The 25,650-nt window shown below is 47.5% G+C and overlaps 1 long non-coding RNA gene and 1 other non-coding gene across 2 annotated transcripts; both read left to right on the top strand.

Moving 5' to 3' along the window:
• The first annotated feature begins 7,305 nt into the window (after positions 1 to 7,305).
• Positions 7,306 to 7,435, top strand: LOC120097990 (small nucleolar RNA SNORA17). The gene has a single exon (XR_005495943.1). It is a non-coding gene; the product is annotated as a small nucleolar RNA SNORA17 (small nucleolar RNA).
• A 12,249-nt stretch (positions 7,436 to 19,684) lies between these two features.
• Positions 19,685 to 24,293, top strand: LOC134482815 (uncharacterized). The gene is made up of 2 exons (XR_010059386.1): positions 19,685 to 20,383; positions 23,434 to 24,293. It is a non-coding gene; the product is annotated as an uncharacterized LOC134482815 (long non-coding RNA).
• The last annotated feature ends 1,357 nt before the right edge of the window (positions 24,294 to 25,650 follow it).

The raw sequence follows: 25,650 nt of genomic DNA, 5'->3' as shown, positions 1-25,650 counted from the left end.
GGACCTTCCCTATCTGTGTCTACAGAGGTAAGGAAGGGCCTTGTACTGGTTGGTTTCGTGTGTCAACTTGGCACGAGCTAGAGTTAACACAGAGAAAGGAGCCTCCCTTGAGGAAATGCCTCCATGAGATCCAGCTGTAAGGCATTTTCTCAATTAGTGATCAAGGAGGGAGGACCCAGCCTACTGTGGGTGGTACCGTCCCTGGGCTGGTGGTCTTGGGTTCTATAAGAAAGCAAGCTGAGCAAGCCAGGGGAAGCAAGCCAGTCAGTATCATCCCTCCATGGCCTCTGCCTCAGCTCCTGCTTCCTGACCTGCTTGAGTTCCAGTCCTGACTTCCTTTGGTGATGAACAGCGATGCGGAAGTGTAAGCTGAATAAACCCTTTCCTCCCCAACTTGCTTCTTGGTCATGATGTTTTATGCAGGAATAGAGACCCTGACTAAGACAGGCCTCATCAGAAAGCTTCTGCCTTTTCTTGGTTGCTTTGGGGATCTTTTCAGACCAACACTGTTTTCCCTTTGCATCTGGAAAGCTGGGTTTTCAGTTTTCTGTAGGGGCTGCCAGGGCGGTGCTAACAGCCATCATTGCTCTGCTCTCCTCCCTGGAGATCTACCCCAGTCTAGTGCATGACTGCCATCCTGACACTTGAGGAGCAGAGGCAAGAGGATTTAAATTCAAGGTCACCCTTATCTACTTAGCAAGCTGGGGACCAGCCTGTGCTATCTATACAAGTCCCTGCCCCAAAGATGAAATGACAAGAACTGTTCTGTGACTGTTCCTCCATTTAATTCTCCTTCAGGAATATTTTTTTAACAGATAAAGGTATGTTTGACACATCAGCCTGTTGATGTTTCTGTGTCTGCCGAAGAAATGCTTTGCAGAGGCTACAGTCCCTGTTTTAAGCAAGCATATCAAAAGACGACCTAATTGCTGAACTCTGATATAAGAAACTCAACAAAAGGAGGAAAGCCAAGTCGTTCCCGAGGTCCAAGAATATGGTCTTCCAGCATGGAAAGTATGATCGCCACATTCTAGTCGGCGGGAAAGCTGCCTCTTCTTGGGGGCTGTAAAAGTGGACCTTTCTGACCTTCGTGGAGGAGATTGTGAAACTCTCTTCATGTCCGGTTTTTAAAAGTTCCATAAAGTGAAATCCAAAACTGTAACTGAACACAGTTTGGAGACAGATGACTAATTTCCCGAACTATTTTTGGACTCCTCTCCCCTCCCCCCGCCCCGTAATCCTTTGCAGCTTCCAGAGAAAACTTCCCCGTGACGTCTGCTGCCCCCGCCCCCCGCCTCAAACCCCCTTCTCCCCAGAATGATAGAAAGTGAAGGGTTACTAACGAAACCAGTTTTAAAAAGATGCCCCGCCTGGACACTGCCTCCCGTTCACTGGTGAGGAATGCGGTCACGCTTCTGAAGCCAAGGGTAATCTGAAGGAATGTTCACCAGCTACCCTCTGCATGACATCAGTGTGCAGTCCCCCAAATCCATGGAGACTTTCCGAAACACAGCCGGGCCACACTGACAGGCCAGCTAGACAAGATGCAGTACAAAGGGGAAAGGAACACACATCCTACCAAGCACTGGGGCTGAGCTAGACTGACGAGGAACAAAGCTGCCCAAGACATCCGCCCCCCAAACGCTGGTAGGAATCGCTCCCTCGGCCCATTCATTTAAGCAAATGTTACAGACCCTGAAGGCTAAGCAGGAGACATCCGGAGACAAAAATGTCCAGCCTGAGCCCCTGAGACTGAACACGATGCCCTCTCCAGACAGCGAGGTGGCTCTAAGTCATCTTGTGCTTCATGGTATTGTGGCTCTAGGGGAGGCGATACTGCAAAATTGAATTCAATCCACGTATCTTTAACTTACTGATGTGCCAGGCTTATATAAGTCTGGAAAAGCGAGATCGAACTACACGATGGGGAGCCCTATGAAAAGGATGTGAAAAGGGAGCCAGGGGTACGTTCTTAGGAGCTAGGGTCTTCTGAGACCTTGTGTAGCCCTGCATCCCTCCACGTTCTCCTGACCCGGGGTTTGAGGACCACAGTGACCAGCCTCCACCCCGGGGTTCTTTTCTTGGTGAGTTCAAGAAGCAAAGAGCTCCGTGCTGTGTCCTTACAGGTTTTCCTCCCCGGGTGGTGTCCACACTCACCGTCTGTTCTCTTGCCAGCTGCCTCCAGCCTGACACAGCCACCATCTCCAGGTCTTCAATTGAAAGGGGGTTGTCTGCTCTGCATCCTGATCTGTTCCTTAGGACCCTGGGTCAGTCGGGTGCCACGCTCCATTCCCATACCTGCATCTTTGGGGACACCTCTCCTAGTCCTCAGCTGTCCCTGGAGCACTGGACTGGCAGGGAGGTGGGGCTGTCTGTCTACATGGCCCTGGGGGCTGCTGGAGGGGTAGAGCCTCAGATGTGGGAAGGGAGTAGAAGAGATTAAATAGAATCACAGCAAGGTCTGAGAGTACTTAAAGCTGAGTCAGGAAATGTCTGCTCTGAGAATCCAGGGAAATGATCAAAACCCCAACCTTCCCCCGAGTTGCCTTGTGCAGAATAGCCTAGGTCGGCAGTATGGGTCTCCAGACCTCTTTGGGAAACACACATGGATTGTTGTGATTAACAACCACCAGCTTGACCCCTCCCCTTTTATTGGCACTGGCCGTTCAGTGTGTCTCTTTAGTGTAGTTTGAATGAAAACAGCCCCATAGACTCATATATTTGAATGCTTGGCCTTCGGCTGGTAGAACTGTTTGGGAAGGATTAGGGGGCGTGGCCTTGCTGGAGAGGGTGTGTCACTGATGATCTTCCTTCTTTCCCCAGGATCCACATGGTGGAAGGTGAGAATTGATTCCTACAAGCGATCCCTGACCTCTATACATGTGTCAGAGCATACCCCCCCTACAACAACATGCTCGGATAAACGCAAAAGCAAGAACTTTTAAAAATAAAGTTTTGCCCAGAGTCCCCTCTGCCCCCAAAAGGTTCGGTGTAGATTTCCCAAAAAGCAAGAATTAAAAAACAAAAAACAAGTATTAAAATCAGAGTTAGCATTGATAGAAAGTTGCCTAATTTCTAGCCCATATTTATACATCAACAAATATTCTTCACTACAAAAAAAAAATCTAGGCTTCAGATCTCATGTCATAGGTAGTTTTGCGTCCTTGAATTTGGATGGACTTGCACCTTGGCTTTCATGAGATTGGGATGTTAGGACTATTAGCTTTGTTAAATGGCCATTGGTGTGGATTGAAGCAAGAACCAGAACACCATCTTTGGCGATGGTCGGGGAAAGCTTGATCACATGATTTCCAGCGACTTCAAGAGTCGCTGGGGGTTGATGAGCAGCCGGGACTCCACCCCGGGCCAGAGGTCAACAGTGATCAAAAACTAGTGAAAAAATTCCAGAGATAAACACAATGCAAGGCTCAGGGTTGCTGAGATGAAGAGAGCCAGGTTCTGTCCACAACCTGGAATCAAGTCCCGATTGCCAGGGTGGGTGTGTGGCTTTGCAGGGTGAGCTGTAGGAATCCCAGCAAAGGGCTACAAGTGGATGGAACAAACTTGTTGGTGCGTCTGTAATAATTTCTGAGTGGAGACTTTCTCAAATCCAATACTCCTTGGGACTGAACGGGTGCTCGGCTCCGATTGACAAAGGACAAATGAAATCCTCTCCCTTGTGGGTAAGAGACAGGGGCCAGCTTGTCTCTTGGATACCCAGAGGGAAGAGGCTAATCTCCATCCCAGTTGACCAGTGCAGTGCACCCTCAAAAACACATGGTCCAGAACAATGGTCCTCACAGCCATTGATGGTGCCTCTGCTGATGACTTCTGGGTATAACATTGCCGCAGCCACAGAATTCCATTTTGCATCTGTCTTTTGAAAAGACCCCTTCAGAGTCTTCAACTCCCCTGTATTTACCCTGCTGTCCCAGTAAATCCTGAAGCCAGTGAACCTTACAAGCTGCCAGACTCTGTCAGCTGCCTAAGCTCCATCCCGACAAGGCCAACACGATGCAAGCTCTAAGCCAACACCTCATCTACCCAGAGATGACTTGAACCTTCTGAGGGAGAAGCGAGTCCCCACGTGGGCTTTTGAGCCTCCATGGCCTATTAGGATGGTTCCCTATGCTGTTATCAGAAAGCCTTGGAGGGGACCCCAGTCTAGATTCCTGTGGTTTTGGTCAAAGATATTCACGGGACAGGCTGCCAGCCTAACTCTATACCTCAGGCTGGATACTCCCAGCAGTTCTTATTCGTGGGTGGGAAAAAGTTCACCCAGGACAGTTTATTCTTAGACTTTTGTGGTCCTCTGCCACCCTGCCCACGGAGCTCTTCTCCAGAGACTACAAAACCGAGTATGTGCAAAGAAAACAGATGCACTGCCTATAGGACAATAACTCTGTATACTAATAGCTTGCCACAGTCAACCATGTCCCTTAGAGACCTCCAGGTTTGTCCTTGTGAGCTGTTCATGCATTGTCTTTCTTTCTTTCTTTTTTTTTCTATTTTTCGGAGCTGGGGACCGAACCCAGGGCCTTGCGCTTGCTAGGCAAGCGCTCTACCACTGAGCTAAATCCCCAACCCATGCATTGTCTTTCTTTCCCCCAGGTTTCTTGCTGAACCAGCTGGGTAACTTACACATAAGGTCACAGAGCTCTGATGGCCCTGTGGTGGTGGGCTTGCCCCAGCAGGTACCCTGTACCACCGAGCGTGGGACACACACCCTAGAGACAAGCTCACATGACCCAGCTTTTCAGATGAGACAATTGAAGTTCTTTTTTGTTCCTTTTCTCAAGGTTGCAATGAAGAAGGAACGTGAAGAGGGAGCTTCATTTGTCTTTGGAGTTCCTCAGTGCCTGTCAGGTGCAGTGTGTGTGTGTGTGTGTGTGTGTGTGTGTGTGTGTGTGTGTGTGCGCGCGCGTTGTATGTATGTTGTATGTATGATGTGGTAATGTGTGTGTGGGTGTGGTGCATGTGTATGTATATATGTATGATCTGGTGTGGTATGTGTGTAGTATATGTGTGATATGGTACATGTATGATGTGGTGCAGTGTGTGTGTATATGTGTGGTGAATGTGTATGTATGTATGTATGTATGTATGTATGTATGTATGTATGTATGATCTGGCGGTGGTGGTGTGTATATGTGTGTATGGTGTATGTGTGGTACAATATATGATGTGGGGTGTGTGTGTGTGTGTGTGTGTGTGTGTGTGTGTGTGTGTATGTGTTTGTCCTGCGGGTCCTCTCAGGCTGCAGACATGCACTGAATTTTTTTCCCAAGAAGCAGTGACTAAGTTCAAGGTGCTCTTGAGAAACAGGGGTTGGTCCTGACATGCTAAGGCTTTCTCTCCCGAAGGTGAGACTTCATGAACATGTAAATTCATGCAAAGTGCTTGTGGAGAGGGAACCTCAGACTCAAGCAACAAACTATGATTAGCTTCGATCTGCTGGGACCAATGTTTTCAAAAGAGAAAATAATGCACTAGAAATGAACGGATTCAATACGTAAGACAGCATACGCCTTCCTCCATCCCTGTCTCCCCTCTAAATGCTCCCATAGAACCCCTGCATTCTTCCAAATCCCTGTTTCTGTTTTAGTTAACCATCGTTACATGCATATGTGTATATACATCCATTCCTAAAAACAACCTCCTCAGTCTGTCTGTATGTATGTATGTTTTTAGGGCTGACGGTTTGGTGTTGGTTAACCAGCTGGTGTGATCTTCCCAGGAGAAGTCTATTTCTTCCACTCTCTGAATTTCTTAGTCACTTGTCATGGTTTGTATATGCTTGGCTCAGGGAGTGACACTATTAGAAGGTGTGGCCTTGTTGAAGTGGGTGTGGCCCCGTTGGAGTACATGGGACCTTGCTGGAGTAGGTGTATCACTGTGGGTGTGGGCTTTAAGACCCTCATCCTAACTGCCTAGAAACCATTTTTCTTCTAGCAGCCTTCAGATGAAGATGTAGACCTCTCAGCTCCTCCTGCACCAGACCTGCCTGGATGCTGCCATGTCCCTGCCTTGATGATAATGGACTAAACCTCTGAACCTGTAAGCCAGCCCCAGTGAAATGTTGTCCTTATAAGAGTTGCATTGGTCATGGTGCCTGCTCATAGCAGTAAAACCCTAACTAAGACGTCACCTGTAGTTCTTTGTGTAGGACTGAGGCCTCTCGGGTTTTCCCTGTCCACTTAGGCTTGTCTCCTGTTGTCCTTGTTTGGCTCATGTTTAGACGGCCATGTTCCTGAGACTTTATGGGTGTAGCTCCTGACATTAGTAGGAGAGAGACAGCCTCACTGCAAACTCCCTGACCTTCTGTCTCTTATAGTCTTCCCCACTCTCTTGTCCACAAGGTTCCCTGAACCTCAGCGAAGGTGTGTTGTGTAGACGTGTCCACTGGGACCAGGTCTCACAGCTGTGAATTTCGATTGGTTAGAGTTTTCTATAATGGTTCCTGTCTGTTGCAGAGAGACGTTTCTTGATGGGTGGGTGATCGGGACTCCACTTCCCTGTTGAGCGTGAGGAAAAATGTTTAGAAGATAGGTAGGAATTACGCTGGCTCAGTATATTGTAAGTGTACCTCCAATCTTCCAAGATCCATGACTTTACCCGAGTAGTTGACTAGGCTTTCGGTTTCCCTCTTGTTGAATGGGTCTTAGGTCCGACTACAGAGCCGTTGTTTACTGCCATGGTATGCATGCCACTAGTGCACCTTCAACGTTACTCCACCATGATGGCCGTTGTTGTGGCTCATAGAAGCCATAGTCAGTTAGAACTGCCAGCGGCTTCCCCACTTTGGAAGCTTGCCTGGCATCTCCTAGTAGATGTTTGCCTGGGCATCGCTAGTCCTCATGGAGGAGACGTTTGGGTAGGTCCCCACTCAGGGACCTCTAGGCCCTATTTCTGAAGCGCACAGTATCTCCAGCAATAGGAGCTCACCTTTCACCTCTGGCAGGCAGCCAAAGACAAGAGTCATAGCCTCACGAGCATTGACCAGCATCTCTGAAGGGGGCCTCTCGCAGCCAGTGTTGTGGGTTTTCTGTTAGGTGACCACCTGAGGGGCTATGCATAGTGGTTGTTAGAGGAGAGGTGGACGTTTTTATTCAGGGGTGTGAGCCTCAGTAGGCTGACCGTGCACCAGTAGATGACATTGTACTCATGCTTGCGTACATGGTCATCATACACTGGGCCCAGTAGCTTATAAAGGGGGAAAAAGATAAAATTGAAAGAAGAACATGGGGCGGGGTGCGTCTGAGTGGAGCTGGAGGGGGTAGCGTTGTGGGAATCAAAAAATACATTGCTGCCCCTAGAGGCATTGCTGGTATGGCTGCTGTGTCACATGTGGGGCAGTAGGTGGCAGAGAGGAGAGGCTGAGTCTATGTTTGGTGTTACGACTTATGAACATCTGAATGGTTGGTAGCCTAACATTCCCAGAAAGAGAGAGAGAGAGAGAGAGAGAGAGAGAGAGAGAGAGAGAGAGACAGAGAGAGAGACAGAGAGACAGAGACAGAGACAGACAGAGACAGAGAGAGAGAGACAGAGAGAGAGAGACAGAGAGAGAGAGAGAGCGCCTGAGATGACCACCAATAACCAATAACCACCAGTCTGGTGCCAGGCAGGCCCAGACAGGCCAGGTGGGGAGCGGGCCAGAAACTTGGGACCATAGGCCCTGGGCAAAAGTGAGCCTGAGACAGACGACCCTTGCAAGGACCACTCATGTAGGCAGGGCAGGAGTGAGCCCAAGATGATCACCAGACCAGCACCATGGGACCCAGATAGGGAGCTAGCCTGAAATGACCATCAGTCCAAAGCTGCACAGGCATAGGGGCAGACCACGGCCAAGATGACCCTTGCCTGGCACCATAATGCACAAGCAGGGTACAGCACTCATGAGTCCACTCCTGAGATGACCCCAAATACTCAGAGACCCCGAGTGCCACTGGAAGGATCAAGTAAGTGGTGGAAAAATGGAAGAGAAAGGAATGGAAGGATGTAGGCATAACGAAGAAGGGGCAGAACTGAAGACTCCAGAGTACTGAGCCTGATGTGAGTAGCCAGTGATGCCCCCTGGCACCATGATGAGGTCCTAGCCTGTGCTGACACTGAGGGCCAAGTCTGGGTCTGTGGCCCTGCAGCAGCAGGGGTCTGTTCCCACCAAAGGACTGGCTGATGTTCCTGGTCTGGGCTGCTGCCTGGGCACATGTTGATGTCTGAGGGCTATGCGGAACTGGCCTCACCCTCCATTCTCCCCGCCCCCATCTGGGAGAGCTGTCTCTGGGGGCATGAAAATCAGGAGAGTTGGCAGTACTCTGGAGAACACCCCACACATTGCAGGAGTTTCAGGTGAGCTGGCCCCAAGACTACAGACATGGGAGAGCTGGCCCTGCCACTTGTCTCCAATGAGGTGGTGTGGACACAGGAGAGATACTCTCTTCCCTTCTCCCTCCACTTTCCCTCCCCACTTGTCCCTCATCACCTGTGACAGGCTGGAGAGCTGGCCCTGGGGTCATGAGAGTGGGAGAGCTGGCCCTGTCCTTCACTGGCTGCAACACGTAGGAGAACGGACCCAGCACCACATCTGGACAGCAGGGTAGAACAGGCCTCAGTAGCAGGGGTGTGGATGAGACAGACCGAGAACATGAGCGTAGGAGAGCCGGTGGGCTGACCAGGCCAGAAACCTCTCAGGCCCAGATCCAAGGCTTTGAGTTGCCCCACCCCAACATCTGCCCCATCAATGAACTGCTGGGGCACACGAAGGGTCTGGTCCTACAGATTCCAAACTTCAGGATCTCCATGACACGGGGGAAAACAGGATACCTGAGAGGAGTCCCGGTGAGGTTCTGATATTGAGAAGAGTGCGACCAGAGGCAAACATTAAGTCTCGGACAATGTTTTATCATATCAGTCCCTGTTTGGCTAAGCTAGTCTCATCCTGGGTGGGTCTCCCTGGAGGTTGCTGTGAACATGCCTTACAGTCCCTTTACATGTGTGCACAGGCACCCTCAAAGACAGTGCTTTTAATTTTGGATGCCAGAGTCTGAGAATTAGGCCGAAGGGTAGGCATGGTTTGATTCTTTGGTAGGGACTTCCAGGTTTCCATAGTGATTCCTAATCCTAGGGGTGGCATTCACAACCTGCCCAAGCCCTCACTGCCACTAGTGTGCCTCCCCCCACCCCACCCCCGCTTGTTTTAAAACAAAAATTTAGATGAATTTCTTCGGCTAGTGAGGTAATCACATTTTTATATGTTTATTGATCATTAGTTCATTTTTTCAGAACCATCTGATCAACTAGTATAGATATTTTAAACTCATTTTCTAATGAAATTTCATATAACTCTTTTATATGTTATAGGTGTCAATTCTATATTTGTCAGATCTATTCCCTCCTTTTAAAGATCTATTTATTTATTTTATTTATATGAGTACACTGTCGCTGTCTTCAGACACACCAGAAGAGGGCATCGGATCCCATTACAGATGGTTGCGAGCCACCATGTGGTTGCTGGGAATTGAACTCAGGACCTCTGGAAGAGCAGTCAGTGCTCTTAACCTCTGAGCCATCTCTCCAGTCCCTCAAATCTATTTCCTGTTGATCACCTGCGCTTAGACCTTATGTATACATATATTTAAATGTTTTTGTGTGTGTTTCTGTGCACCACTTGCACATCTGGTACTTCAGAGGCCAGAAGAGGGCGTTAGATCCCCTATAACAGATGGTTGTGAGCTGCAATGTGGTTGCTGGGAATTGAACCTGGGTCCTCTGGAAAACGAGCCAGTGTTCTTAACTGCTGAGCCATCTCTCCAGTCCCTAGACCTTTTACTTTCGTTACAGAATTATTTTACAAAATAAGGAAATAACATAAAAATGCATACATAAAAATGCAAGGAAATACATGTAATTCCATAAGTATAAAAGATAGCTGATTTTATTCTCAATGACTATTTAATGTGCTCTTACAAAAAACGATATCACAAAACACATGCTACTATGAGACCTCATTTGTTACACGAAATTACACACTTTTCAACCTCAATTCATGTAAATAAATTTATACTTACATCATGGGTTTTTGTGCGGCTGTGATTGTATATAACATCAAAATGAAACTACACTGTAACATTGAATATGCAAACCATTTCTTTCCCCATTTGAGATAAGGTCTCATTACACACAGGCTAGCAGCTCACAACTGCCAGTCTGGCTTCCTTTGGTGCCAGGCAGGCATGTACAGGCAAAACCCCCCAAATTAAAATAAAAAAGAAATCGTCCTGTCTCACAGACATGCCGAATGCCAATCCGATGATGACAGTTCTTCAGTGAAGGTACCCTCTTCCCGTGTACGTCAAATTTACACCTGAAGCTAAGTGTGATACAGCCATAGTGAGAGCATTTATTGTAGATATATGACAGCAGCACTGGGCTGCTTCCTTACATCTCATCGAAGTCATGCGCCTGCGAAGTTCACTTCTTTATTTGACCAGGACTTGGCTCTAGGGGATCTCAGCTGGTCTGGCTTGAGGCAACCCTCCCCCATGGTTGCAACCTTGAGAAAACTCCAGATATTGGGTGCCCTGCCCATCGCTGCCTCCCGTCAGAGGCATCTGGGGGAGTTCAGAGCAGGGAGAGAAAACAGAAGACTAAACAGGCCAGCAGACTGGACCAGGCTGAGAGAGGAGAGGGGACAGGACAGAGGCACAGTGACAGAGGAAGACAAGAGAGAACAAAGGGGGAGAGGGCCAAAAGGGGAGGGAGAACCAAGAGAGAGCCAAAAGCCAAGAGAGTGCGTGGCCAACATGCTAGGGTCATAGAGGAATGAGATACTGGAAGGAGAGAAGTCTTTGAGCTGGAGAAATCTAGGGTGGTGGGCAGGATGAGAGGAGCAGAGGGGAGTCAGGGAGCCAGCATGGGCTTTGTAACCAAAACTTGCAGTGCTGAGAGATCCTGGAAGCCAGCCTTTATTGGTAGGCAGCACAGCTAGCCATTTGGCCCCAGTTTCTTCTGAACTAGACACTTACAATGCCATTTTTTTTAAGTGATAAAAAGAAGCTAAATTCTTTCTGAGACGTGGTGGTGGTGCTTGCTGTGGAGTGCTGTTCAGTCTACTCTGTCCTCACAGCTCCTGCTGAGGATCAAGTCTGTCAGGAAGCCACGCCCAGGCACTGCCTCAAAGGTACCAGAAAGACCCTGTGGAACCTGAAGGGTGTTTCACTGAATTGGAACCACGCTCGCTCACCAGCTGCAAAGTGAGGTTGACTGGAGAAGGTGTGTGTGGACTTGACCAGCGGAGGTGCAAAGAAAAAGAATCTGAAAGGGAAAGGACTGGTGCGCATGCGTACATTGCCTCGTGGTGAAAGGACTGGTGCGCATGCCTACATTGCCTCATGGTGAAGGTTCCAAAGGATCAGTTTCCAAATGGGGATCCATAAGAGATTCATTGATTGACACAGTCCTTCCGAGACTGTTAAACAGATTACTTCCCTCAGGATTGAGCTAGGAGTTTGAAGTCACCATTGCAGATGCCCGAGTCAACTGTTTCAATAAATTGACTTAATTGTTTTTTTTTTTTTTAAAAAAGAGCCAAATGACGTAATTACAAAATTTCAGGTGAACCTATTCAAGTTAGCAGATCCAGGTGAAAGGCTGCATGGCACCCAGGGTAGAAAAATAACAGAGATTGGATTATGGGGAATTGAGGGACAACGGGAAACATCTAGGCGAAAAGGACTTGGGATATAATATACATATATATGTATATATGTATATATACATATATATTCATTCAAAAAAAACCCAGGAGACCTGGGATATTTAGGGCAGTGAAACTCCTTTGGATTCTTTTCAAGGGTGGCACATTTCTTCCTGCATCTGTCAGAATCCAGGCGGATGCCCCTAGAATCTGCTAGAAGCTGCAGACCAATGCTCGTCTAGGGTTCCATGATAGGAACAGCTGGAACACACCAATGTAAAATGTTTGTATTAGAAGATGAGGGTTAGGAGAGGTTGTCAATTGACAGGAACAGTTGGGTTTCTGCTCAGATGCTGTATACTGCTGCTAGGGGCTTGGCTCTGGTTGGTGAAAAATACTCGTCCTGGGTGTGTGTAGGGCAAGCTGACGGTACAGTGCAGTCAGCACCCTCAGGATGGAGTTTATTACAGGAAGGGGACACAGTGATCAGCACTCAGGCTACCCTATCCATGGTGGGACTTTCCAAATGCCCTCTGCAGCCCTGACTGGGTGAAACCCTGCCCACTGCCCCATAACAGTCACAACTCCCTGACACATCCTCCAGTGGCTTTCCCTCTCACCCCTCCACTTTCCTACATCCTCTTCTTGCTTCCTAAGGTCAACCTCCTACTTTGGTGATGACCTGACCTTCCTGGAGGCAACACAAACAAATGTCTTCTCATCCTAAATAAGGTCCTGATAATAGATCCAAATTGGTGGATGCATGTGTTTTGGGCTTCCTTACAGAAGAATGATACTTACAGGCTCAATTGTATCACCCTGACGCCCACGTCAACTACAGCAAGCATTTATTGCTTGATGGGCAAGCAGGCAGCTCTGCTCAACCAGGAGAGAATCTCTTCCCCTCAGTAATTGTTACAATTTGTACAACCTTGGGGAAAGGCCTTGAGAATCTCGTAAATTCCAGGAGCTTCCTCAATGGCCTCTCTACCAAGAGAATGCTGAGGAAGGGGCTACAAAGCTTGACTTTAGGGACCACCCATAGGGGGTACAGAGGTCTTTGCACTCACAGGAATGTACTAGGGTAGTAACTCTCCTGGTGCTGCCACCCATTAGCACAGTTCCTTATCATGTGGTGACCCCCAACCATAAAATGATTTTTGTTGCTACTTCATAACCGTAATTTTTTACCGTAATGAATTGCAATGTAAATATTTGTGTTTTACAATAGTTTTAGGTCAGCCCAGTAAAAGGGGTCTCGACCCACAGGTTGAGAACCACGGCACTGGTTGATCCTAGAAATGTTAAGCACACATTGTTGTTTCTTCAAGGGAAAGCATGTGAAGCTGCTCTCTGCCCCAAAGGCTGGAGCAGGTGCATTTTGTCACCTGGTGACTTTTGTGAGACTCCAGGCACCCAGATCTTCCCCACACCCCTATTATAAACTTGTTTGTCTCAGTCAACCTAGAGAGCTCATCTTTATGGACCTTAACAAAGAGTTTTGATGTTGTCGTGTCTGATCTCCTCCTCCAGGAGACTGCTGGCTGCTTTGTTATGCATGACAGGTTGATTTAATCATCACCAGAATAATTTTCACCAAACGGAGCTGCGCTTAAGTATGCCTAAAATAAACCACTTGAGGTCAGACTGCCAAAAGTTAGCTGAACTGCCTTCCGGCCTCCCGAGGCCATCTCTGTTGCCCCCGAAGGCTGCATGCAAATCAGCCATAAAACCTCCAGACGCCTGGAGGGATGAGCTCCCACAGGATGAACCTTAGAGATAATCCTTCATTTTTATTTTCGTTTTTTTACAGCTTTTACGTTGGAATCACCAACATGGCTGCAGTTTACTTCACAGATGTGTCTTTTGATGATACACAACAGATCGAAAATGAGCTCGTGGGTTGGCCGGAAACATTGCAATTTTTTTTTTTAACTGTTTGTGCAGGAAAGTGTGTTCCAAAAGGAAAGGAACATGCAAATCGACCTTTCTGTACTTTCTGCAGAAGACAGCTCTCGGGGCGGAAGACCGTGCGCGTTGGTCCAGCACTGTTGATGATGATGACTAGGCTTGCCTAGCAGTTTTAAGGTTTTCTTGGGTTTGTCGCTTTCCTCTGTTTAAAAACTATGTTGACTGCTTGATAACGAAGCACACTTAGAAGCTCTCCGTCACTCTCTCTGCGTCCACTAGCAGTTGACATCTCTCCATTTTGTTTGGATAATTCAGTCCCATTGCCTCCCAGGGAAATTGCTGCTCCTGGCAAAAGAAATGATCGTTTACTCAAAACGTTTGCATAGTTCTGCTCGGTTAGAGAGCAGAAGCGGGGCTGATCATTTTTGCATGACGACAAGTCAAATCAAGAAAAAAAAAAATCTCCAAACCGTGAAATGAAATTTAATTAAATATTTGCAAAGACAAACATTTTCTTTAAACCAGGAATAGATATTCTGAAAGAATGGCTGGAGGCTACACAAACCACTGTTTTACTCTTCCAAAGTAGTGTGGAAATTTTAAAGCTGTGACTGTCTCCCCCAATGAGGCATGCTGTCATTGCCCAGGCTTCACGCCTGTCTGGTGGCTAGTGGCTCTGAGTTGCTGTGGATGGGTCCCCTTGACTGTTGTGGCTGACTTGTCTTAGCATGAGCAGGCTGCCAGGGTACGTGGGAGCAGTTTCCTGCATCCAAGCCTTTTGCTTCTGTCCTGTACACGGTGAGCCCCCCCTATATAGTTCATGTGCATGGGAGTCATACTGTCCTCTGAAAAACGCCTCAGTGGCTCTGATGCTCCACAGAGACAAGAACTTCCTCTTCTGAGTCTCCGCTGGCAACATTTCTACCTTTCTTAGCCACAGTGCAAGGCATGGGTGCCTCAGCCCCCGGAAACGTCAATGAGCATTCGGGGACTCTCACATCTGCAGCAAGGAGGTGTTCAGAGATGCCAATGTCCCTTGACACCAAAGACACTGGAGAAGGACTGGGTCAGGTGAGCCAACCTGTGACAAGAAGCACTTATTATCCTGGGAGGCTGGTATCTCAGAAATGCTTAACAAGGAAAGCAAAGAGTTTCAGACCTAGAGCAGCAAACTAGAGGATTTCCTCCGGTTCTGGGATCCCCTACCATTTTCTCTGAAACATTGTTACCATTCAGATACAAGCCAATACACAATTCACTCATTTTGTTTTCTACTCAAATGCTTTTTAACCCGATGACAGGGCTGTGCCCCCAATTGCCGCCAACATCAAACTCTAATAAAGACATTCTCATCTTTTTCTCTGAGAAAACCCCCCTGCAGTCATCAGTAGTCTTCCTATCTGTATAAATAGATCTGTCGTTGGCATTTTATAGACATAGCATTGCATAGAGTGCAAGCTGAGGCTACACAATACGGAAGCCCAGGTGATGACTCAATGAAGAGCCCTTGCTGTTCCCCTTTCACCCACCACCCAAGCCAGCCAGCTCAAACCGCCTCTTAATTCCAAATCCAAGATATTCAATGTCCTCTTCTGGCCTTGTAGAGCGTGTGTGCACACCTGCACACACACACACACACACACACACACACACACACACGCTCACGCACACACACATGCTCACGCATACATGCTCACGCACACACAGCACGGCATTTCAAGGTTCATTGTATTTTCGTGTGTCTTTGATATGGAGAAGAAAATGTTAGCATGTTTTGTAATCATAGATAAAGCTGCTCTAAATAGAAACCTGCTACTTCAGCTCCTGTAAAATTTGCTCAGCTTCAGAGACAATCTCCTTTGGGGCAGGATGAAAAGACCACCCTAGGATGGTCATGCATACAAGACTACGGCAGTGCCTGCCTTGCATAGGGCTATGGAATGTCCTTCTGCAGGAGCTAGACGTTTTGCTAGCATTCACAAAAGTTTTTCCTTTTCTCTCTGAGTGCCAGCTAATGTCTTGTTGAGGGAAGATGGGCCCCTTAATATTTCGATACTTTGTTACTTTTTATGGCCAAGAATACTCCATTAGTAAGGACACACTACATTTTGTTACCCACTTGGCGGCTGATGGACAAGCTAGTGCTTTCCTACTTTTGACTCTTAACAGTGCTACTGTAGCCCATCTTGGCACCTATTATGTAGCTATATCTTCAGTTCTCTTATAACACTCAGAATCTTAAACCTCACATCACTGCCACCCAAACTCCAGGCTTATCCCCACCCCTGCGCCATAACTGTGATAAAATGCCAGAAGCAACTTTCTGATCGCTCCAGCTAACTTACTCTTATATTGCTCAGGGACCCTACCTAGGGAATGGTACCACCCACAGTGGACTGTGTCTTCCTCAACTAATAATCAAAAAAGCCATTCAAAGACCAATGAGATCTAGATAACTCCTTACTCCGACTCTCTTCCAAGGTGACCTTAGGTTGTATGGAATTGATGGTTTAAAAGTGAACAGTACAAGATCCAAGGGGATTTTTAACTTTCTCCCATTAATTTATTTATTCACTTTAAATACTGACCATACCCCCCTCTCCTCCCATTCCCACCTTCCCATGTCCTTTCTCCAATTCCTCTTCTCCTTCTCTTGGGAGGTTTTTAAAGACAGAGTTTCTTCCTTCAGTCCTGGCTGTACTGGAACTTGCTTGGTAGACCAGGCTTTCCTGGAACTCAGAGACAGGCCTGCCTCTGTTTCCTAAGTGTTGGCATTAAAGGTGTGTGCCACCACCACCTGGCAATACCCAAGGGAATTAGAACCACATGTATACTGTTTTACCTACCTCAACATTGCCAGTTCTTTCTGTACTGTTGGGCTGTGTGTGTGTGTGTGTGTGTGTGTGTGTGTGTGTGTGTAGGTAGGTGCACCTGTGTGTATATGCATTCTGAGGTCCAAGTAGACATTGAGTATCCTTTCTCAATTGCTTCCCCACCACCACCCCTCTCACTGAACCTGGCATGTACTGACTCAGCTAAATTGACTGGCCAGCGAGCACCATCCTGTCTCCACCCAACAGGGTTAGGATTGCAGATGCACATGTTTCCGTGGATCCTGGGAACTAGACTGAGGTTTTCATGCTTTTACAGCTAACATTTCATGGACAGGACCATCTCTTTGGCCCTTTGTCTTTTTACTATGGTCACACACCATCCCATTGGGTATGGAATGGTATTCCAACGTGCTTTGGCGTTTCTTTAAGGACCAGTGATACTGGATGCTCATGTGTCTGTTGGTCATGTATTTCCTTTGGAGAAATGTCTGCTCAAGCTACTTGCTGTCTTCTTTTTGTTGGTTTGAACATGCTCTTTACATATGATAGGTTCAGATCCCTTATCAGAGACAGTTTGATGTAGAGGGCCGCAATAACATTCGCCACCACAAGATGGCGCTGGCTTCCACTGCGCCCCACGTGGAAGGCCGAGATAGTTTCGCCATTACAAGATGGCGCTGGCCTCTGCCGAGCCAGCCGACTTCCTTTCAGGAAGTTAACTGTGTGCGCATGTGCAAGAGTGCCTTCATGCCAGGTCTTTGCCCACTCCGGGGCGTGCCTAATGAGATCATGGGTAAGTGACCAATCAGGTGTGGATGCGCCGGGCTAGGGTGTATATAAGCCACGCCATGCCGGCACACGTGGCCTCTCCTTAAGATTCAATAAACGTTTAGCTGCAGTAAGGATTCGTGTGTCCCCATGTATTCTTGCTGGCGAGGTCACGCGGGACAGTTTGAAACATCTTCAAACACTCGATGGGTTCTACTCTTGCTCTCTTAATGTATTGTTTACAGCATAGATGTCTTTGATTCTGATGCAGACCAGTTCATCTGAGTCATCCTTGCAAAATAGTGCAATGAAGACTTACTCCGGAGTTGTCTTCCAGAATGTTTGTAGTTCTAGCTCTTGCATAGTAATCCACTTCAAGGAAAGCTGGTGTGTGACGTGCTGTTGGCTCCACTTCACAGTGTCTTGTGTGCCTATCCAGCTGTTCCAGTATTGTGTGTTGGAAAAGGAACAGTGGGGCTCCAGAGAGATAGCTCAATTGGTAAAGCTCTTGCCTTTAAGCATCGAGGACCTGAGTTCAATCCCCAGAACCCATATAGGAAGCAAGACGTGGTAGTGTGTGCTTCTAACACCAGTAATGAGAAGGGAAGGCACAGAGTTCGATTCCTACAGCTCACTGGCCATCTAGCCTATCTTAATCTGTGAGGCCCCAGTCTGAGGCCCTGGGGAAAGAGTAAAGCAAGGGAGTGGCTCCTGAGGAAGGACTTGCAAGATTGACCTCTGCTCTCCTGATCATGCCCACCAAACTTGTGTAAGCGCATGAACCTGCGCACACAGACAGATGTTGCTCGTTAAACGTCCCAGGCTCTCTGTTGTAACGCATTTGACTCTGCGTGTAAGAGCTTGCTTGTTGTGGTCTCTGTGTTCTGCCCTGTCTCCCTGTGTGCTCACCTCGTAACGACCAAAGTCCTGACTGGTTTGTATGAGCAGTGGGACTCCTTCAGTTTGCTCTGTTTAAAGATTCCTCCGTCCCTTCCGTTACTACATGTTTTATTTTTATTTAAAAATTATTTGTTAATTAATTAATTTGTGTACGTGGGGGGGGGGTGCCCGCGCCGTGGCATGGGTGTGGAGGTCAGAGGACAATTGCATGAGTCAGTTTTCCTCTGATGCGTGGGTTCCAGCCGTAACTCAGCTCATCAGATTTAGTGGTAAACACCTCTGCCCACTGAGACATTCTGTTGGCCCTCTGTACGCATCTTAAAAACACCCTGTTAAATTTGGGGGGAGGGACCTACATGGGACTTCAATAAAAATTTGTCGAATCTTTTAACCGTGGCTATTTTCAAGCATATCTTAGTAATAATGAGTTCGGAATTCTGTTCTCCCTTCCCTTCATTTTTTTTAATAACATTTGAAGTTGCCGTTGCACAAGGCTTGGGCTTCATTAATTAAACCGTGCTTACGTATTCTACATAGTTTTGAGATCATAATTGTTTTCATAATGGCTTTGTTTTTAGAATACTCATCATCGAATAGAGGTATGAGCTGATTTTCATATTTTTTTCTTTTTTCTTTTTTCTTTTTGGAGCTGGGTACAGAACCCAGGGCCTTGCGCTTGCTCTGCAAGCGCTCTACCACTGAGCTAAATCCCCAACCCCTGATTTTCATATTTTGATCTTCTGTGTTACTTCATGACCAACTGGTTCCCTATTTTTGCTTTTTAGTAGAATAGAGCTTTTACATAGTAGGTTATATCATCTGTGAGTGAGAGTAATTTACTTCTTCCTTTCCAGTTTGAATCCCTCCTTCCCCCACAAGTCTCTTCCTGAAGTCCTGTCTCTGCCTCTCCACTTTCTTCCCTCTCTCCCTCCTTCCTTCTTCCTCAAGGTTGTTCCCTGGTCCTCCAAGTACCATTATCCATGTGGACCAGCAGCGGGGGTGGGCATCCTTCTGTCCCAAACATGCAGGCAGCCATGGGTCTGTAGATTCCCACGAGGGGTAGGAGTCTCCACTCTTACTAGTTTATTGGGCACCTTAATGAGAGCATTTAATCCTTGTCTTTTGTTCTATGTCAAATTCATATGTAACACACACCAGACTTCCTAATAACATCATTTTCCTGTGTCTTGTGAGCTGTAGGAAACCTTTCCTAACAATATTTATTATTGTAGAGGGACAGGAGTCTAAAGTATTGGGAGATGATATTTAAAAGAGCTGACCTGCGTTTGAAGAGTGTGTTTTTGGGGAGAGGATGGTGAAGAAACAGTGGAGAGCCCGATGGACCTCCCCTCCCCCAGTGATGAGGAAAAGCATCTCAGTTGCTGTAAGGAGCCAGAGAAGCCTTCAAATCCCTTGCAAAATCATCTGTTAGCAAACAGGGTCATTACAGAAAACAAACGTCTACCCCTGCTCCAAGTACATTACTGCAGTTACAGCACAAAGAGTCTGAGAGGAGGACAGCAAGTCAAGAGTCAGCCTGAAATACCCAGCAAGCCCCTGGAGCAAAATGGAGGAATCCCAAAATTACAATCAACACTTTATCAGCAATGGTAATAGTTATTCAAAACGTATGGGTTCTTAACGACTGTACTCCAGTTCACTGCTGTGGTCTTAACACCATTTATGTTCGTCTCATCTCGGTAGTGGAAGTACTCTATTGCTATGGTAACATGTATCTCTTCTCAGCCCAGAGATCTGTGCTACTGTGGCGTGAGCATTTATACTATGAAAACTGACAAATTAAAAACAATGTAATTCCTGCTTTTGAGCATCCAGCAATCTCACAGCAGGGCACTTTGCCTAAGAGAGCAGAGGAAAAAGCAGGTGAGGGGCCCGGGGAAGCCATGTGATTATCCCAGGCAGGGGCAGGAATGATCTGTGCAACTCTACTTGGCTGTTTTATTATAAAAGAGTTTACGAAAAGCAACAGCAGTGCCAGACATCCGGCCCAGGGGCTGAGAGCTACTCACACGAAGGCTGCCTCTCTGAAAAATGGGATTCGATGTTGACAGGAGAATCCTCCCTTACAGAGAATCCATTCTGCTGTGAAGAAATGCTCTGCTCAAGGCCGGTGGCAATGATGATTGGCTTTTCTTTAGAACTGTGGATCCAGAGGGGAAATACTTTGCTGTGTTTATCCTCAAGGTGGCCGGAGTAGTTCTAGGTGTGGAGGAGCCCATCCTGAGACATGACATGTGGGTGACAGACGTTTGAGGTAGGTCTTTATTTCTTACTTAGAGAGGCTGGAGAGATGGCTCAGTCAGTAAAGCGCTTGCTTGCAAGCATGAGGATTTGAGTCTGAGTCCTTAGAGACCCCATGAAAAGCCAGGGGCACTTGCAAAGCCAGTGCTGGGGTGGACACTCAGATGGCTTCCTAGGTGCAGTAGCACACACTTGCAATCCAAGTGCTGGGGTGGACTCAGATGGCTCCTGGGGCTCATAATTCTTCCAACAGTTGAGTCCTGGTAGTAGTGTACTCCGCATACATTGCTTTTGGAATTAGTGTCTTCTCTCTGGATTTCTAAATCAACTACCTACTAGGCCTTCTGCCGCAGCTCCTCTAGGTAAACATGGTTCTTGCCACATTGTTGCTGGCTCATAAGAGGGGATTGTTTGTTCTCTTGTCCTGGACTCTTGCTCTAGTCTTCGTTGTTATTTCCTTCCGTTCACTGTTGTCTTGATTCTTTTTCTTTTTCCCAGCTTTGGTTGTTGGTTCCCTTACTCGGTTTTTGACTCAGGGTCCCCCCTTGTAGCCAGGCTCACCGGGAACTTACTTTTCTCCTGCCTCTGTCTCTGGGTGCTAGAGTTTTATACATGCATACCATCAGGTTTGGAGTTTTCATCCTTCTTGATAAGAAGGCTAAATAATTCTTTCCTCCCTCCCCCTCTCCCTCCCCTTTCTCTCCCTCCATTCCCTTTCCCTCCCTCTCTCCCTCTCTCCCTCACTCCCTACCTTCCCTCTCCCTCCCTCTCTCCTTCCCTCCTTCCTCTCTTTATTTAAATAGTTTTCCTCTTGGGGCTGGAGAGATGGCTCAGCAGCTAAAAGTGCTTGGAGAACTTGGGTTTGTTCTCCATGGCCCACACCACACAGCTCACAGCCATCTGTGCTGGCCTCAGGGCAGGTGATGTCCTCTTCTGTGGGCAGCACACGCTCATGCCTGCAATGACTCTCCGTCTCAGTTGACTCCGGTAACTGAAAGTGCAGGACATGATGCTGTGCTATACGGAGGGGACCTCCGTGTTTCGGTGAGGTTAGCTTGCTAGACAGTGGGCTTCTCTTCCTTCTTCCTGATTTCCTGAAAAGTGGTTGCTCTGTCCTTTAGTAAGACTCCTATCAACAAAATGTGGAACTGGAATTGTGGAATATTTATTCCATTATCCTCTATTTAATCAGTCTTGTTTATTTTCAGTACTGGCTTTAATGGTTTTTAAAATTACATTTACTAGTTTCATATATGAGAGGGCATGTATGCCATGGGATACATAGGGAGGTCAGAGGGCAACTTTGTTCTTGCTTCCCTCCATGTGGGTACCAGGAATTGAGCTTCTCATCACATTTGTCAACTAGTGACTTTACTAGCCAAGCTATCTCAATGTCCCCCCCCCTCTCCCTTTCTCATTATAGTATTTTTATTGATTATTTGGGAATTTCATATCATGCACCCCAATCACACTCACTTCCCAGTGTGCTGCACCCCCCCCCCCCGCCATGACTTCCTCCTGAAGAAGGAGAAGGAGAGGGTGGAAGAAAAAGAAATCATAGAAGTGGAGGTGGAGGAGGATGAGAAGGAAAAGCAGGAACAGGAGGAGAGGGAGAAGGAGGAGGAGAAAGGAGAAGAGGAAGAGGAAGAGGAGGAGGAGGAGGGGGGAAGGAGGAGAATCAGTCCAATTTGTGTTCCCTATATAATCACTGGAGCATGGTCAAACTCCCAGTGGCCAGCCCCTTAAAGAAAACTGAGCCCTTCCCCACCCAAACCCCTCCCAGAAGCCATAAATTGTGGAGAGCTACACTTTAGTATTCCTATCACAATTTTAAAGAGTTCTCCTCAATGGCTTTCTGTCCAGGCTTTTACTTTGGGGTGGGTGTTGGGGGGGGGGGAGGTTTTCACAGAAGCCTTCTTCTGTGTCCCTCTTTCTCAACTGCGGGTTTGCAGTCATCGACAGCACTGCGAAAGAAGCTTCCTTTCCATTCCCAGTCAGCGGGAACATGGATCACAGACTTCCAGATGGGCAGTCCAGACCAGGGACATAAACACAGTCCTCAGTGACAGCACAGGTCAAGGACATCAACATGGCTTCAGGTGTCAGCACAGGCCACAGACTGTGGTATGGCCTTTAGTGGTAATGTGGGCCGCTGACATTAACATGGCCCCTGGGTGCAGTAGGATCATGGTCTCAGGCATGACCTCAGCAGTATAGACCATGCACATAGAAATGAAGGCCCAGGTCTTATTGTATTTTGAGAGCTCAATATTTTAGGTTCATTTGTGTTACAATCACTGTTGCCTGTTATTTTCACCAGTTCATCATTATACACTGTCCCCGTCTTGTGGGATTTCTTACAGTAAAGTCTAGTTTGTACGTTACGAACATAACTGAGAGCATTCACGTTGTCCCTTTTCTATGTGGTAGTGTACTCCCCTCTCTGTGGTCCCTAACCTGTGGATCAGGGACCAGCAGGCGGTCACGTCTTGGTGTCTGCCCATCCCTCTAACATGCTCTATGGAGTAAACCAGAGAAAAAGAGGTCTGAGGCCCAGCCGTTGCTCAGGGGACACTTCCTGGAGTGGCACATTTCCTGCCCCACCCCCACCCCACACCTTGTCTGGATCTTCCACCTCCAGCATCTGCTTTGGTTGGTTTCCAGAAATATTATCCTTGCCTCGTTCTTGACACAAGGTCACAGACCTAAGAAGAAAGTGGAGAGGGCAGCCTGGTCTCCTGTCTGCCCAGCCAGAAAATACTCGAGGGCTCTGCCTGGAAGCTCAACTTCTTCCCACTGAAGTCTTCTACGAACAGCATAGCTTAGAAACTCCTCCCCACTCCCGGCCAGTTACCATGACATCAGCAGATTTGAACTTCCAAAACCCATTGAAAGGCCACCTGTCTCTCCTGCTCAATTTGGCTACCCAGCTCTGGCCACCCCCCCACCCCCGCACCTGCGCCTCCTTCAGGAGGAATAGGAAAGCACCATGGAGCTATGCACCAGCGCTCCCTCTCCCCCTTCCCCTCCCCCACCCCTGTCTCTCTGTCTCTCTTTCTCCAGGCCCTGCCCACACTGCTGCAGCCCACTGAAGGCTGAGAAGTCTTTTTGTTCATGACTGGCATGTTCAGGAAAAGGCTGGAAGTCTCAAGGCAAAGGAAGGGGAGAAAGAAGAGGACGGGAGGATGGGTGGGTGTCTCATTCTGCCCCACCGTCGACCTGAGCTTAGAGAATGAACAAAGAAGAAAGGCATCACCTGGACTCACGAGGAAACAGGAGTAGAGGTGTGTTGTGGTCGGTCGATTCACACCCTGTCTTCAAGGAGGCTGAGGCAAGGGGGAAGCTTTCAAAAACCGAAACAAAAGCATACAGATATTTGAAGATTAAAACCCGTTAAATTTGTGTATAGTATATCAGTGTCTGCCTTGCGAGTACAAGTGCCCATGAGGGCCAGAAGAGAACTTTCCATCTCCCAGAGCTGGAGTTACAGGGAGTTGTGATCAGCCTGAAGAGAGTGCTGGGAGCAGAATTCAGGTCCTCAGTAAGAGCATAGCCACTCTTTTTTTTTTTTTTTTTTTTTTTGTTCATTTTTTCGGAGCTGGGGACCGAACCCAGGGCCTTGTGCTTCCTAGGCAAGCGCTCTACCACTGAGCTAAATCCCCAACCCCGAGCATAGCCACTCTTAACGACTGAGCCGCCTCTCCAGCCCCGGAAGCTCCTCACGTGATAAATGGTCTCTGCAGTGGAGGCTCTACGGGAGTCTTGTGACAGCTTCTTTCCAGCATTGTGTGGGAGAGCCTTCCTCTGTCACTCCTGGTCTGCTTACTTTCCTGGAGTTGATGCAAAAGACTTCATCTTGAGTCTCATACCTTTCCCAGCCCTCGGGATGATAATTTGCAAAAATAAATACACTTAAAAACTGAGTGTGTACCATGATTGTGCCCACACCAGCTGTTACAGGTGATGGGAGCTGGCACAATTTGACACACACTGAGCGCTAAGTATGTTGTCAAAGGAACGGTGAACATGGGCCTGCTGTCAGCCTGGGGAGGGAGGGGGTGGCTGTGTTGCTTGTGATCCACAGCAGGAGGAAACGGGCACCTTCTTAAACCAGAAGTGGGTGCTATCAGCCAAGAGAAAATGGCAAGCCCATCTGGTACCCAGGCGCGCGCGCTCTCTCTCTCTCTCTCTCTCTCTCTCTCTCTCTCTCTCTCTCCCACGTTACTCTTGATTCTGATTTTAACAGGTACGCTAATCAGAACTAAGAGGAATTCCTGGAGAGAACAGGAGAAAAGGGGGCAACTCTTGAGAAGCCCTTGTTGGACTCACATGGGCCTGCATGGGTTGCTGGGACGGTAACAGAATATCCGGGCTTCCCAGCCCCTTTGCAGTGAACACACAGCAGATGTTAGGCTGCTGTGGCTGAGCACATAGGTTAAAAAGCCATGAGAAGGGGGTTGGGGATTTAGCTCAGTGGTAGAGTGCTTACCTAGGAAGCGCAAGGCTCTGGATTCAGTCCCCATCTCAAAAAAAAAAAAAAAAAAAAGCCATGAGAAGGATTGGGGTGTGTGTGATGTAACTATATTTTAATTAACTTTTAAGTTATTGTTTTTATTTTCTGTGTAAGGATGTTTTGCCTGCATGTATATCTGTGTTCCAGATGTATGCCTTGTGCCTTCAGAGACTGAAGGGAGCACAGTTCCCTGGAAGTGGAGTTATATATGAAGCAGCCAAGTGGTGCTGGGAATCAAATCTGGGACCTCTGGAAGAACAGCCAGGGATCTTAACTGTGGAGCCATGTCCCCACCTCATTTCTTTCCCTTTTTTTTTTCAAAAAACAAGGCTGGGGAGATGGTCCAGTGGCTAAGAGCACTGGCTGCTCTTCCAGAGGTCCTGAGTTCAATTCCCAGCAACCACATGGTGGCTCACAACCATCTGTTATGAGATCCAATGCCTTCTTCTGGTGTGTCTGAAGACAGCTACAGTGTATTCATATACATAAAATAAATAAATCTCAAAAAGAAAAGAATTTTATAAACAGAGAGAAGAAAAGCCAACTATGGTGATCACAAGGATATCTTGTGACAGCCACCTAGCAATGAGACTTAGAGAGAGCTCTTCCACCAACAGAGAGGCTTGGTGTGGGGTGAGGAGGGAGAGCCTTTCACCTGGGGAAGAAAAAACACATCTGAACTTTAGGGAGGACTGAATCCATCCATAATGAATTAATAAATTCCATCAATGTGGGGTTAGGAACATGATTTGGTCAAATGTTTGCTG

Source organism: Rattus norvegicus, chromosome 17, assembly GCF_036323735.1.
Source record: "Rattus norvegicus strain BN/NHsdMcwi chromosome 17, GRCr8, whole genome shotgun sequence".
NCBI classification, from domain to species: domain Eukaryota; kingdom Metazoa; phylum Chordata; class Mammalia; order Rodentia; family Muridae; genus Rattus; species Rattus norvegicus.
This window is presented reverse-complemented; position numbering and strand designations above follow the sequence as displayed.